General features: G+C 34.0%; 1 long non-coding RNA gene across 1 annotated transcript; it reads left to right on the top strand.

Moving 5' to 3' along the window:
- The first annotated feature begins 1989 nt into the window (after nt 1-1989).
- Nucleotides 1990-2948, top strand: LOC141362153 (uncharacterized). Its single transcript, XR_012368148.1, has 3 exons — nt 1990-2154; nt 2356-2411; nt 2530-2948. It is a non-coding gene; the product is annotated as an uncharacterized lncRNA (long non-coding RNA).
- Nucleotides 2949-10797: the final 7849 nt, after the last annotated feature.

Raw genomic sequence — 10797 nt, 5'->3', positions numbered from 1 at the left:
TTATAAAATCAAATGGAGAAGTAAAACACAACAGTATTTCTATATTGGATAATAAAACTTTAAATATCCTGACTGTGGAAATGAAGAGCATTCAGAAGAGTCATACTGGTACATATTGGTGTGGGATTGAACTTCATGGACGCCATATTGGAGCAAAATTCTATTTACAGGTCACCACAGGTGAAATTATCACTAACTGCTTAAGATTAAGTTAATAAATGTTAAAATGCAGTCCACAACATTCAACACAGTCTCACGGCAAGTCGTGTTATAGTAACAAAAATTTGTATTAATTTATTCGTGTTTGATGACACGAATTTCTGCTGTTTTTCGTGTCTCTGGAGACTAAAGTCTTTTTCGTCCTTCCCAGCACGAATTTCTATCAATGGCATCGTGTCTGTGGCAAGACTTTCTTCACGCGTCATTTTATATTTAAACACCTTTATTTTTTAAGAGTTGATTTATGTCTGGTTTTACAAACAAAGATTAAGTCTCGTCCCAGACTACAGTATAATGTTTGAGCTGTCTTAACTGAAAATAATCGGACGTCTCCAACGTGGTGCCCGCAGAGAGTCTGTGAGGTGCCTGCCAAAGCACATTCTATTAATAGTCTCAATTGTAATATTTATTTATTATATATTTTTTACATTAGCTTGGCTTGGTTTACGTATGTTAACATTTTAAAAACTACCAAAACATATCAATAAGTAAAATAAAATAAGATGAACAAGTAAAACAAAAAAGTTTTGAGTAGACATTTAGTAGAATTTTTATACATACAGTATTAGCATTATAATTGTTGATCACAGTTTAAAGGGACACAAGGCAAGTCTGAGTATTATTTCTCTACTAGCTCCCCCTAGTGTCTGGGAGTAAATGCTTTCTATATCTGAGACTTTACGAGACTGAAGGACACCGGGTCGGATACAGCGAACTTGCAAGTGGGGTATTCTTCCTACAGACGGTAGGGGCGGGCGAGAGAGTCTTCATTCGTCATGTAATGAGTCATTTAACCATATACAGACTTACAAAGATGATTTATTAACATAAAAATGCTGCCTTGTGTCTCTTTAAAATCAACAAATCAATCCCAGGTAACAAATGAAAACAAAATGGCAGCAGCTATTTACACCAAGATGAAATAACATTTACACTAAGTAAAAACAGCATATTTTCTTTGTGATAGATGCTTACACAAGTCCAAATAGCGGTAGATGCTACACTAAGTAAAAATCTAGAGATATTTTCTATTTATACTAAGTGACAATATCAGCATTTTCCTAGCGATTTGTTATTTACAGGTGGAAATAAGTTTTATTTAGTACAAGTGTAAATAGTAATTAGATGCTATCTATATTGGATACTATTTGTATCTCAGTATTTTTGTACATTAACATGACGCAATATTAGAAACGTTTTTAATAATTATTAAATGTATTATTAATTATTAAATGCATTATTGGGTAAATAAAAACCGTCCCTACACCGATCCCCAACGCTAAAAACTTTTTAATTCTTAATAAACACTTGTTTGGCACTTTAATCCCACACGCCACTATAGTTGTTGATTTCAACACGTCGTTATTAAACATTAGTGCCCCAACCAGACAATTTGCCAGCAAGGCACTCAATGTTACTGTTGATATATTTTTTATTTCTTTTTTTTCAGCCACAGTGTAACACCAGGCTTGTCATGGTTAATAATATTGTGGATAATTTTTCTGCTACTAGTGATATTAGGCTGTACATTGGGGATTTTGCTCAAAAGGAGCAAGTCTGCTGTACTCTTGAGTCACTTATTTCAAATCTCTGCAAGAATAGACGAAGTGTGAAGTAAATTGAAAATGTATAAAGCAAATACAAATACACAATACACATATGTAATAAAATTACTATTGACAATAATAGACGCAATGTGCATAATAATCTTTTCTTTTTAAGCAACAAATCAACAGAGGAAAAACTGCCAAGACAGACCACTCAAGTGAGTCATGAAAACTTGTTAAAATAATTTCCTCTGTCAATGCATTCCTACACAACCTGCAAACTTGATACATAGCTCATGATGTTTTGTGGTCAAATTTTTTCGTTGTGTTGTGAAAGCAGTCATGTGAAGAAATACACTTCAGAACATGTGAAAGTAAACTGGCAGAGGTACTTTATTGTTTTCAAAAGCCTCAAAGCTTATTTTACAAAAAAAAACGTGTTTGATAATCAGTGAAAGGTTCAAAGCCAAACAATAAACATAATTTAACACAGTTTTGGGAACAAACTTTTTGTTTGTCCTTGTTTTTACATGAAAAGTTTGCATTTATATGGATTGATGCAGAATTTCCTATTCATCTTATATTACAGAAAGCTCCTGGAGATGAAATGATCTACACCACAGTTTACTTTAGACCACATACCAGGTAAACAGACTCTTTGCACTTACTACAACATAATCGTTGAATTACAAAATGATACATTAAGAATAAAATGATACTGTACTTGTAAATTGCATTAAGACTGACCTTCATATGTCTTTAGATCATGAGAATACAGATTAGGCATTATCAAGACAGGAACCGAACATGGAGATGTTAACATCTACTGCCATCATCGACTTCTTATCTTCCTGAATAATCACTATCGCTATCACTTTGTTTATGTAAATGAGTAGTCATGTCACTCTCCGGTTAAATATGGCATACCGCAGGAATCAGTTCTAGGTCCTATCCTGTTCTCGTTATATATATTACCTCTAGGAGACATAACATAAGTTTTCACTGCTATGCAGATGAAACCCAGCATTACATCCTAGTGAAACCCACCACTTTTCTAAGATAACAGACTGTATTAGAATGAGAATACAGATTAGGCATTATCAAGACATCATGTTACCATCTACTGCCATCATCGACTTCTTATCTTCCTGAATAAACTTTGCACATGATGTACTAAATACAAACAGACACATGACATCATCATTAAAGTAGTCTTCACCACAATTAGGCAACTTAATTTTGTTGATCTTTGTTGTTGAATATATATATATATATTTAAGCAATAAGGTACGAGAGGCTGTGCTGTATCGTGAATAAGTAACGGCTGAAGGGCGTTGTTAGGCACGACGCGAAGCGGAGTGCCTGCAACCCCTTCAGCCGTTACTTATTCACGATACAGCACTTGCCTCGAGTACCTTATTGCTTTTATAAAACGGTTACCACACAATATTAAAGTAAAAAAAATATTAGTGCAACTTTCATGAAGTTAAATCAATAAAAGCATTCCTTCCGCTAGAAAAAATAGTCCCTGACTGCGAACAACAACATGAAAGCTCAAATAAAAACAACAAACTGTTCTCAGACTTTGTCTCATTATATGTTAATGTGTTGCTAAGGGTGTTGCTAAGGGCGCAGTGATATTAAATAGAACCGTTGGGTGAAGCGGTCATAGCAGTGTTTTATTGTGAATAAAGCACACCTATTGACCAATCAGAATCAAGGATTGGAACTAACCGTTTTATATATATATATTTATAAAACGGTTAGTTCCAATCCTTGATTCTGATTGGTCAATAGGTGTGCTTTATTCACAATAAAACACTGCTATGACCGCTTCACCCAACGGTTCTATTTAATACAGCACAGCCTCTCGTACCTTATTGCTTACACACATATATATATATATATATATATATATATATATATATATATATATATATATATATATATATATATATATATATATATATATATATATATATATATATATATATATATATATATATATATATATATTCAACAACAAAGATCAACAAAAATAAGTTACTTAATTGTGGTGAAGACTACTTTAATGATGATGTCATGTGTCTGTGTGTGTGTGTGTGTGTGTATGCATATTTGTAACTAAATAGTACACATAGGACCTTTTTAAAACTGTCCCAGTGACAGCTTTTGTATTTTTTCTGAAAGTGTAGAAACACCAAGGTCATGGGTTAGATTACTGCATGTGATAAAATGTAAAGTTGTTTTGGATAAATTCTTGCCAAATGCATAACATTATTTTATTGTCCAAATCAGTAAGGTGTTTTGGAAACAAACAAGTGGGTTTTAAAATAATGATGCTGTGGGTTACAAAGGAAATGCTATCTTTGGAGGGCCAGCATAAGCTCACCCGTTGCTGTGAGCAAAACAAACTAGGCAAACAATAAACACAAGATTATTTTAATTGTAGAAACAAATTTATCATTTAGAATAATCATTCTTCCACCTCTAATCCACACAGAACCCACATAGCAAGGCACTGAATATCATTCAGTTATGCTAGAAGCTTAGCATATGTATAGGGTTTAGTTCAATAACATTAAAAATGTTTAATGCATACTTAAAAACAATGCACTGCAATAGACCTAATAGTCCTAATATGTACCATTAAGGTACAGATATGTATACCTTTGGTACTAATTTGTACCTTTGTATGAAAAGTTCCAATAGGGATTCAGGCCCCACCATAGCACAGAGACAACACTGCTTAGAGTTACAAATGACCTCCTTTTAACATCCGTTGGTAGTGAGATCTCAATTCTTATATTACTACAAGACCTTAGTGCAGTGTTTGACAAAATAGACCACACAATCATACTCAATAGACTAGTAAACTATGTTGGCATCAGTGGTTAAGGTGTTAGCTTGTTTTAGATTGTATTTAACAAAGCGGTATCACTTTGTTTATGTTGAGGAAACGTCATGATACTCTCCTGATAAATATGGCATACCGCAGAGATCAGTTTTAGGTCCTATCCTGTTCTCGTTATATATGTTACCTCTAGGCGACATTATCAGGAAACATACAGTAACATTAGTTTTCACTGCTATGCAGAGGATACCCAGCTTAACATCTCCTCACATTCTAGTAAAACCCACCAGTTTTCTAAGCTAACAGACTGTATTAGCGAAATTAGTAAGTGGATGGCAAATAACTTCCTTATACTGAACTCCAATAAGACAGAGATACTTATTATTGAACTGAATCGCTCTAAACAAAATATGTCAGATTACAAGTTGCCCATAAATGGCTGCACTGTTGTGCCATCTTCCACAGTCAAGAACCTAGGTGTGATGTTTAACCGCAATCTATCCTTCGATAGTCATATCTCTAAAATCTGCCGCACAGCATTCTTCTTACTTAGAAATATCTAAAAAAAAAAATGCTGTCTGCATCAGATGCAGAGAAGCTTTTAGGTTAGGAGTTGGGGTTTCGTTATTGTTCGGGTTTCGTTATTGTTAATTCTAGTTAATTTTTCTAGTAAATTTTTGTATGATTCCAACTTGTAAAATACGTACGAATTTCATCGAGATCAGGCTCGAAAATCTAGAAGTACTGTAGGCTTGTGATAACAGAATCAATATGTCAATAGATAGCAGATACCGTGACGGTCGAAATCTAGGCCCTTTACAAAAACCTTTGTAATTTCACAGCTGGACTACCAATCACAAAGTGTGTTGGACTTAATATGATGCTGCGCTGACCAATCAGCAGGCATATTAAAGCGAAAAATGCAAGATCAGGCTGCTCTCTTTGCTTTCCAAACGCTCTTGCGGTACTTTGATGTTATGCACCGATTATTCTGCAATACTTTTGTAATGTAGAAAATTGGCCGACATTTATTAAAAATAAAACATTTTGAAATTTTATTTTTTAACAAAGTTTAGGTCATCTCTGAGGGACTAGAAGGATGTAATGGTTCGCTACTGGTAAATACATATATATTTTTTCATTCACCATTTAAAATTCTGTTCATGAATTCATCCCTGATGTCTAACAACATAATTTCAGTTTAGTGTGTACAACTAGGCCATTTGTTGGCCTATTACCCCAAACTGTTTAAGCACTATAGAAACTTAGTAAATACAAACGACAATGTAAAGTCTATTTTTACAGATAAATTCATCCTTATCTAAAATGTATTTTTGATTTTATACATGCCATACTGGGAAGAGGCTGATGTCTATCAAGTGAAATAATGTAATAAGGTCATCTATGATGTCAACAAAAGATCAAATCGCATAGAAACACTGATACAATATGACTCATCCAATAACAAATAAAAAAGCGGGGGCGTAATTTTCCGATGTGTGAAGAAGGAAATGCAGGTGGTAAAAAACTGTTGGTGGTCTCAGACTCTCACATATTCACAACAATGATTCTGCATCTTCTTGTTTTCGAGCTATTCAACATCTCAGGTGATGCATTTTTTGAGTTTTCCTATATTTTACACCAAAATGACTTAAAAATGCATCTTTAATAAAATTTATTTGATCATTTTAGGTGCGCAAGATGTTCGTACTGTTAGTCGAGTGTCTGTGCAGGAAGGAAACTCCATCATAATCCCTTGTTGGTATGAGAAAATGTATGTAAATAATGTAAAATACTTGAGCCGCGGACTGTCTTTAGCTGATAGTGAATATGTTATAAAATCAAATGGAGGAGTGAAACACAACAGCATTTCTTTATCGGATAATACAACTTTGAATATCCTGACTGTGGAAATGAGGAGCGTTCAGAAGAGTCAGACTGGTACACACTGGTGTGGGATTGAACTTCATGGACGCCATATTGGAGCAAAATTCTATTTACAGGTTACCACAGGTGAAATTATCACTAACTGCTTAAGATTAAGTTAATAAATGTTAAAACAAATGTATGTATTTTTAAAGACATTAGTTATACAGTAACAGAGCTACATAGAAACAAAGTATAAAAAATTATATAGACTATATGTTAAAATGTATATGTACACTTTTAGAAAATTGTACAAAAGCTGTACTTGGGGCTTTACTCTTAAATAAGGTCGTAATATATTTAGCTATGATATGTATACATTTAGTACCAATATGTACCTTCTTATATTGTATGCACAAAGGTAAACTTTTTGAAAGGGTACCAGTGACAGCATTTGTACTTTTTTCTGAAAGTGTAAAGACGTTATACAGACACAGGTTACTTAAAGCAAATGTAGATTCTTGAATTAATTAACTGGTAACATTTATTTGTTTATTACATTGTTATTATTTTGGTAGACACTATCCAAAGTGACTCAGAACAGGTACACATCAGCATTTGTGTTTCTTGTAAACCAAACCCATTTGCTGTTGCTAGCACATTAGACAAAAGAGGGAATTATTAAAAGATTGCACTTCTTGTTTAGGTATTTCCGGGCTCTATGTAAAGAATCAGATGTTGTCAGGATTTGAGGCTGGTAGTGTAAATATCTCTTGCCATCATCATGAACCCAGGAGAAGAGATGAGAAGTTGTGTAAGCTGGGTGGTGACTGCATAAACATTTCAGTGCAATCTTTAAACAGAAAAGCTGTTACGGTCAGACATTCAACAGGATTAATGCTTGTCACCATAAACAAACTGAAGACAGAGGACACAGGATGGTACTGGTGCTCTGTGAAAGAACTACAAATCCCTGTTCATATTACTGTATATAAACGAGAAACCATCACCACTACCACTAAACAGATGACATCTGAGCCATCCAGGTAAGATATGAAAATGAAATGTGGAAACCATGTGGAAATCTTTGGCTTTGTCTCATCTCAGCTTTGAATAATCCTGCAGGTCACCAAGCACTGTACAATATTCAGGAACCTTTACAACTCAAACTCTAAAGTAGGTCTACCATTACCTGTTTATATGTGCGTGTTTGTTTGTTTGTTTGTTTGTTTGTTTGTTTGTTTGTTTGTTTGTTTGTTTGTTTGAAATGATGTGATAGATGATGTGTAGATTTTAACAATTACCATTGTTTTTAAAATCACCCAACATATGATTTAAAGTACCATTTACAATATTGGTGTTTTTTGTTTATACAAAAAATACCATTTATTATACAACTACACAACTCATACTACTAGATAGACCAAACCACAACAGATCTTTTTTGTTATCCGTATTTGCTCAAAAATGTGTGTAAGATTAAAAAAATTAGAGAAATATCAACACATAATAAAACATTTTATATTCTGTTGTGCAAGTACAGTATTGTACATACATTGTAAAAAAAGTTGTATCAACTTAAAAAAATTACTTCAATTGTTAAAAGCAGTTTTTTCAAAACCATATTTTATATAGGTGTTTTTTTTAGTTGGTCCAACGTTTAACAGTGTACAGCAGTTTATGATTACAGTTTTAAATCAACCACAGGTAACAATTGTCAAATTATTTTCAAAACATATTGTTTTGTTTTTCAGGCACAGTGAAACACCAGTCTTATCATGGCTAATAATATTGTGGATCATTTTACTGCTTCTAGTGATATTATGCTGTACTGCAGGGATTTTGTTCAAAATGAGTAAGTCTGTTATATACTGAACTCTTGTGTCATCCCTTAAAAATTGTCTAATTGCATAGACAAAGTGTAAAGTAAATGTGTAAAGCAGATACAAATGCAGAGAATCACAATGTGCATATTTTTTCTCTTTTAAAAATCTACAAATCAACAGAGCGAAAACCGCGAAGACAAAACAGCCTGCTTTGTCAAGTGAGTCGTGAAAACTTGTTAAAATCATTACATCTGCTGCATGCATTTCTACACAACCTGCAAAGTTGATACAATTGCTCTGAGCTCATGATGTTTTGTGGTTTAACATTTATGCTGTGTTGTCAAAGCAGTCAAACACTGTCAGTGAAGAAACACAATTCAGATCGTGTGAAAGACAACTGGAACAGGTACACTGTACTGTTTTCAAAAACCTCAAAACAGCGAACTTATCAGATTGAAACCAAACAATGGGCACACTTTAACATACTGTAGTTTTGGAAACAGAATTTGTCTTCGTTCTTGCGTTTACATGAAATGTTTGCATTTATATGGACTGATGCAGAATTTTATATTTATTTAATATTACAGGCAGCTCCTGATGAAGATGAATTGATCTATGCTACAGTTTCATTTATACAGCATTAAAATGGTAAACAGGTTAACTTCTGAATCAAATGAAACAACACAAACATTGACATATAATTATCACTTACTGCAATAGATGCTGGATTACAAAATGATGCATTAAAGCAGTGTTTCTCAAACTTTTTCAGCCCAAGGACCCCTTTATCTTCCAATTTTTTTCTGAGGACCACTTAACTGAATCCCACTCTAACACGCCCCTAAAAACAACAAAATAGGAAGGATAAGCTAAATTTAAGTTTAATATGCACTAATAACAAATTTTTTAAACACAAATGCAATGCTATGTTCAGAAATATATTAATTTTATTTCATTTGAAAAAGTAAATGTGAAATGAGTTTCAGCTTAATATGAAAAATCTACTTAAATAAGTGACGATTGTATAAACACCTAGTTTAGGTCATCTTTTGGCGGACCACTGGGGGGGGTTTGGCGGACCACTAGTTGTCCGCGGACCACACTTTAAGAATTACTGCATTAAAGGGATGATTCACACAAAAATGAAAAGCCTGTCATCACTTACTCCCCCTAATGTTGTTTTAAACCTGTATGAGTTTCTTTATTCTGTTGAACACAAATAAAGATATTGTGATAAACAGGGTCACTTTTCATCCCGGGAGTTTCAGGCCCAAGACCGGCCCACTTTTTCCATGGTGGAATTCCACTCACATGGTACAACCCATGCAGAGGCTGTGCGCTGCGGTGTCAGAATGCAGAACGTGTGTACTGTTATTTAAGAGAAGATAGACTCACTAATGTGACAAATGTAAAAAAAAAAAAAAAAACCTCGACCGGCCCAAAAGTGAAGCGGCCCACCGGGAATTCTCTCGGTTCTCCCGATTACCCACCCTGGGCCTGGTGATAAATGATGGGAAGCATACCCATTGACTGTACACGTACGCCCACAGTGGCAACCTGGCACACCTAAAAATGGATGCAAAATAATTTTTTATAGTCTCAATAAAAATGTTTGACAAACTTGTGCTATTGTTGTTTCCTTAGAATGTATATATTTTTAAAATCAACCCTTTCATGCGTAAGTTAAAAATATTTTAACTGACCTCGTGTCCATGCCGACACGTCTTGATTGTCACGTAACACACCGCAGGCAGCCACAATAACTAACAGATGTATGCTATTCGTTTTATTTAGTTTTTCCTTTTTTAATTAAAAATATTCACTAACTTGCTTACCATGTCAACTATCTGATATTCTGATTCTTCATTTAAAAACTTTTATAAATTATCTTGATTTATAACAAGATGAGCGCTGCAGTTCAGAGAGTTCTGTCAACCGGATTTACAGCACCTGCATTCCCCAGTTTCTCCCGAAATACATAAAAGTAAGTGGCTGTTAAACTGGGAAAAGAATAGAGTATCGTTAGACTTTACAGTTCTGCGACGTGTGTCTGATTTATGAATAAAACATATCGGCAAATTACATTTAAATAGATTGTTTTTCTGCTTCCCTTTCATAGACATCAGTGTGTATTTTACAAACTACAAATGTATTGTTTTACTTGTACTTATGTGTATTTAAATGTCGGAAACATAAAATAAACATTATGTGGTTGGTTGAAAACACTACATATTAGTTGTAATATAAGACAAGCGCTGATCGCGTCTGCAAAAGCAGTTTGAATATTTCTGATTCTGATACTGACCTGTTATTTCTTGTCTAATAAAGTGTTGCATTTGGATCTGTCTCTGCCTTCTCACGCATAACACTACTGTTATAGCATGGTTAACTTATATACTTATGGTTAATAATTTTGCACAGTAGGCAATATGACAATAAATGTGGCACACACAGATTTTCAGATGCACACCCTTGGCTACTGTAA

The sequence above is a fragment of the Misgurnus anguillicaudatus genome, chromosome 25 (assembly GCF_027580225.2).
Source record: "Misgurnus anguillicaudatus chromosome 25, ASM2758022v2, whole genome shotgun sequence".
Lineage (NCBI taxonomy): Eukaryota > Metazoa > Chordata > Actinopteri > Cypriniformes > Cobitidae > Misgurnus > Misgurnus anguillicaudatus.
Note: the sequence above shows the minus strand (reverse complement) of the source record. Positions and strands in the feature narration are given on the sequence as shown.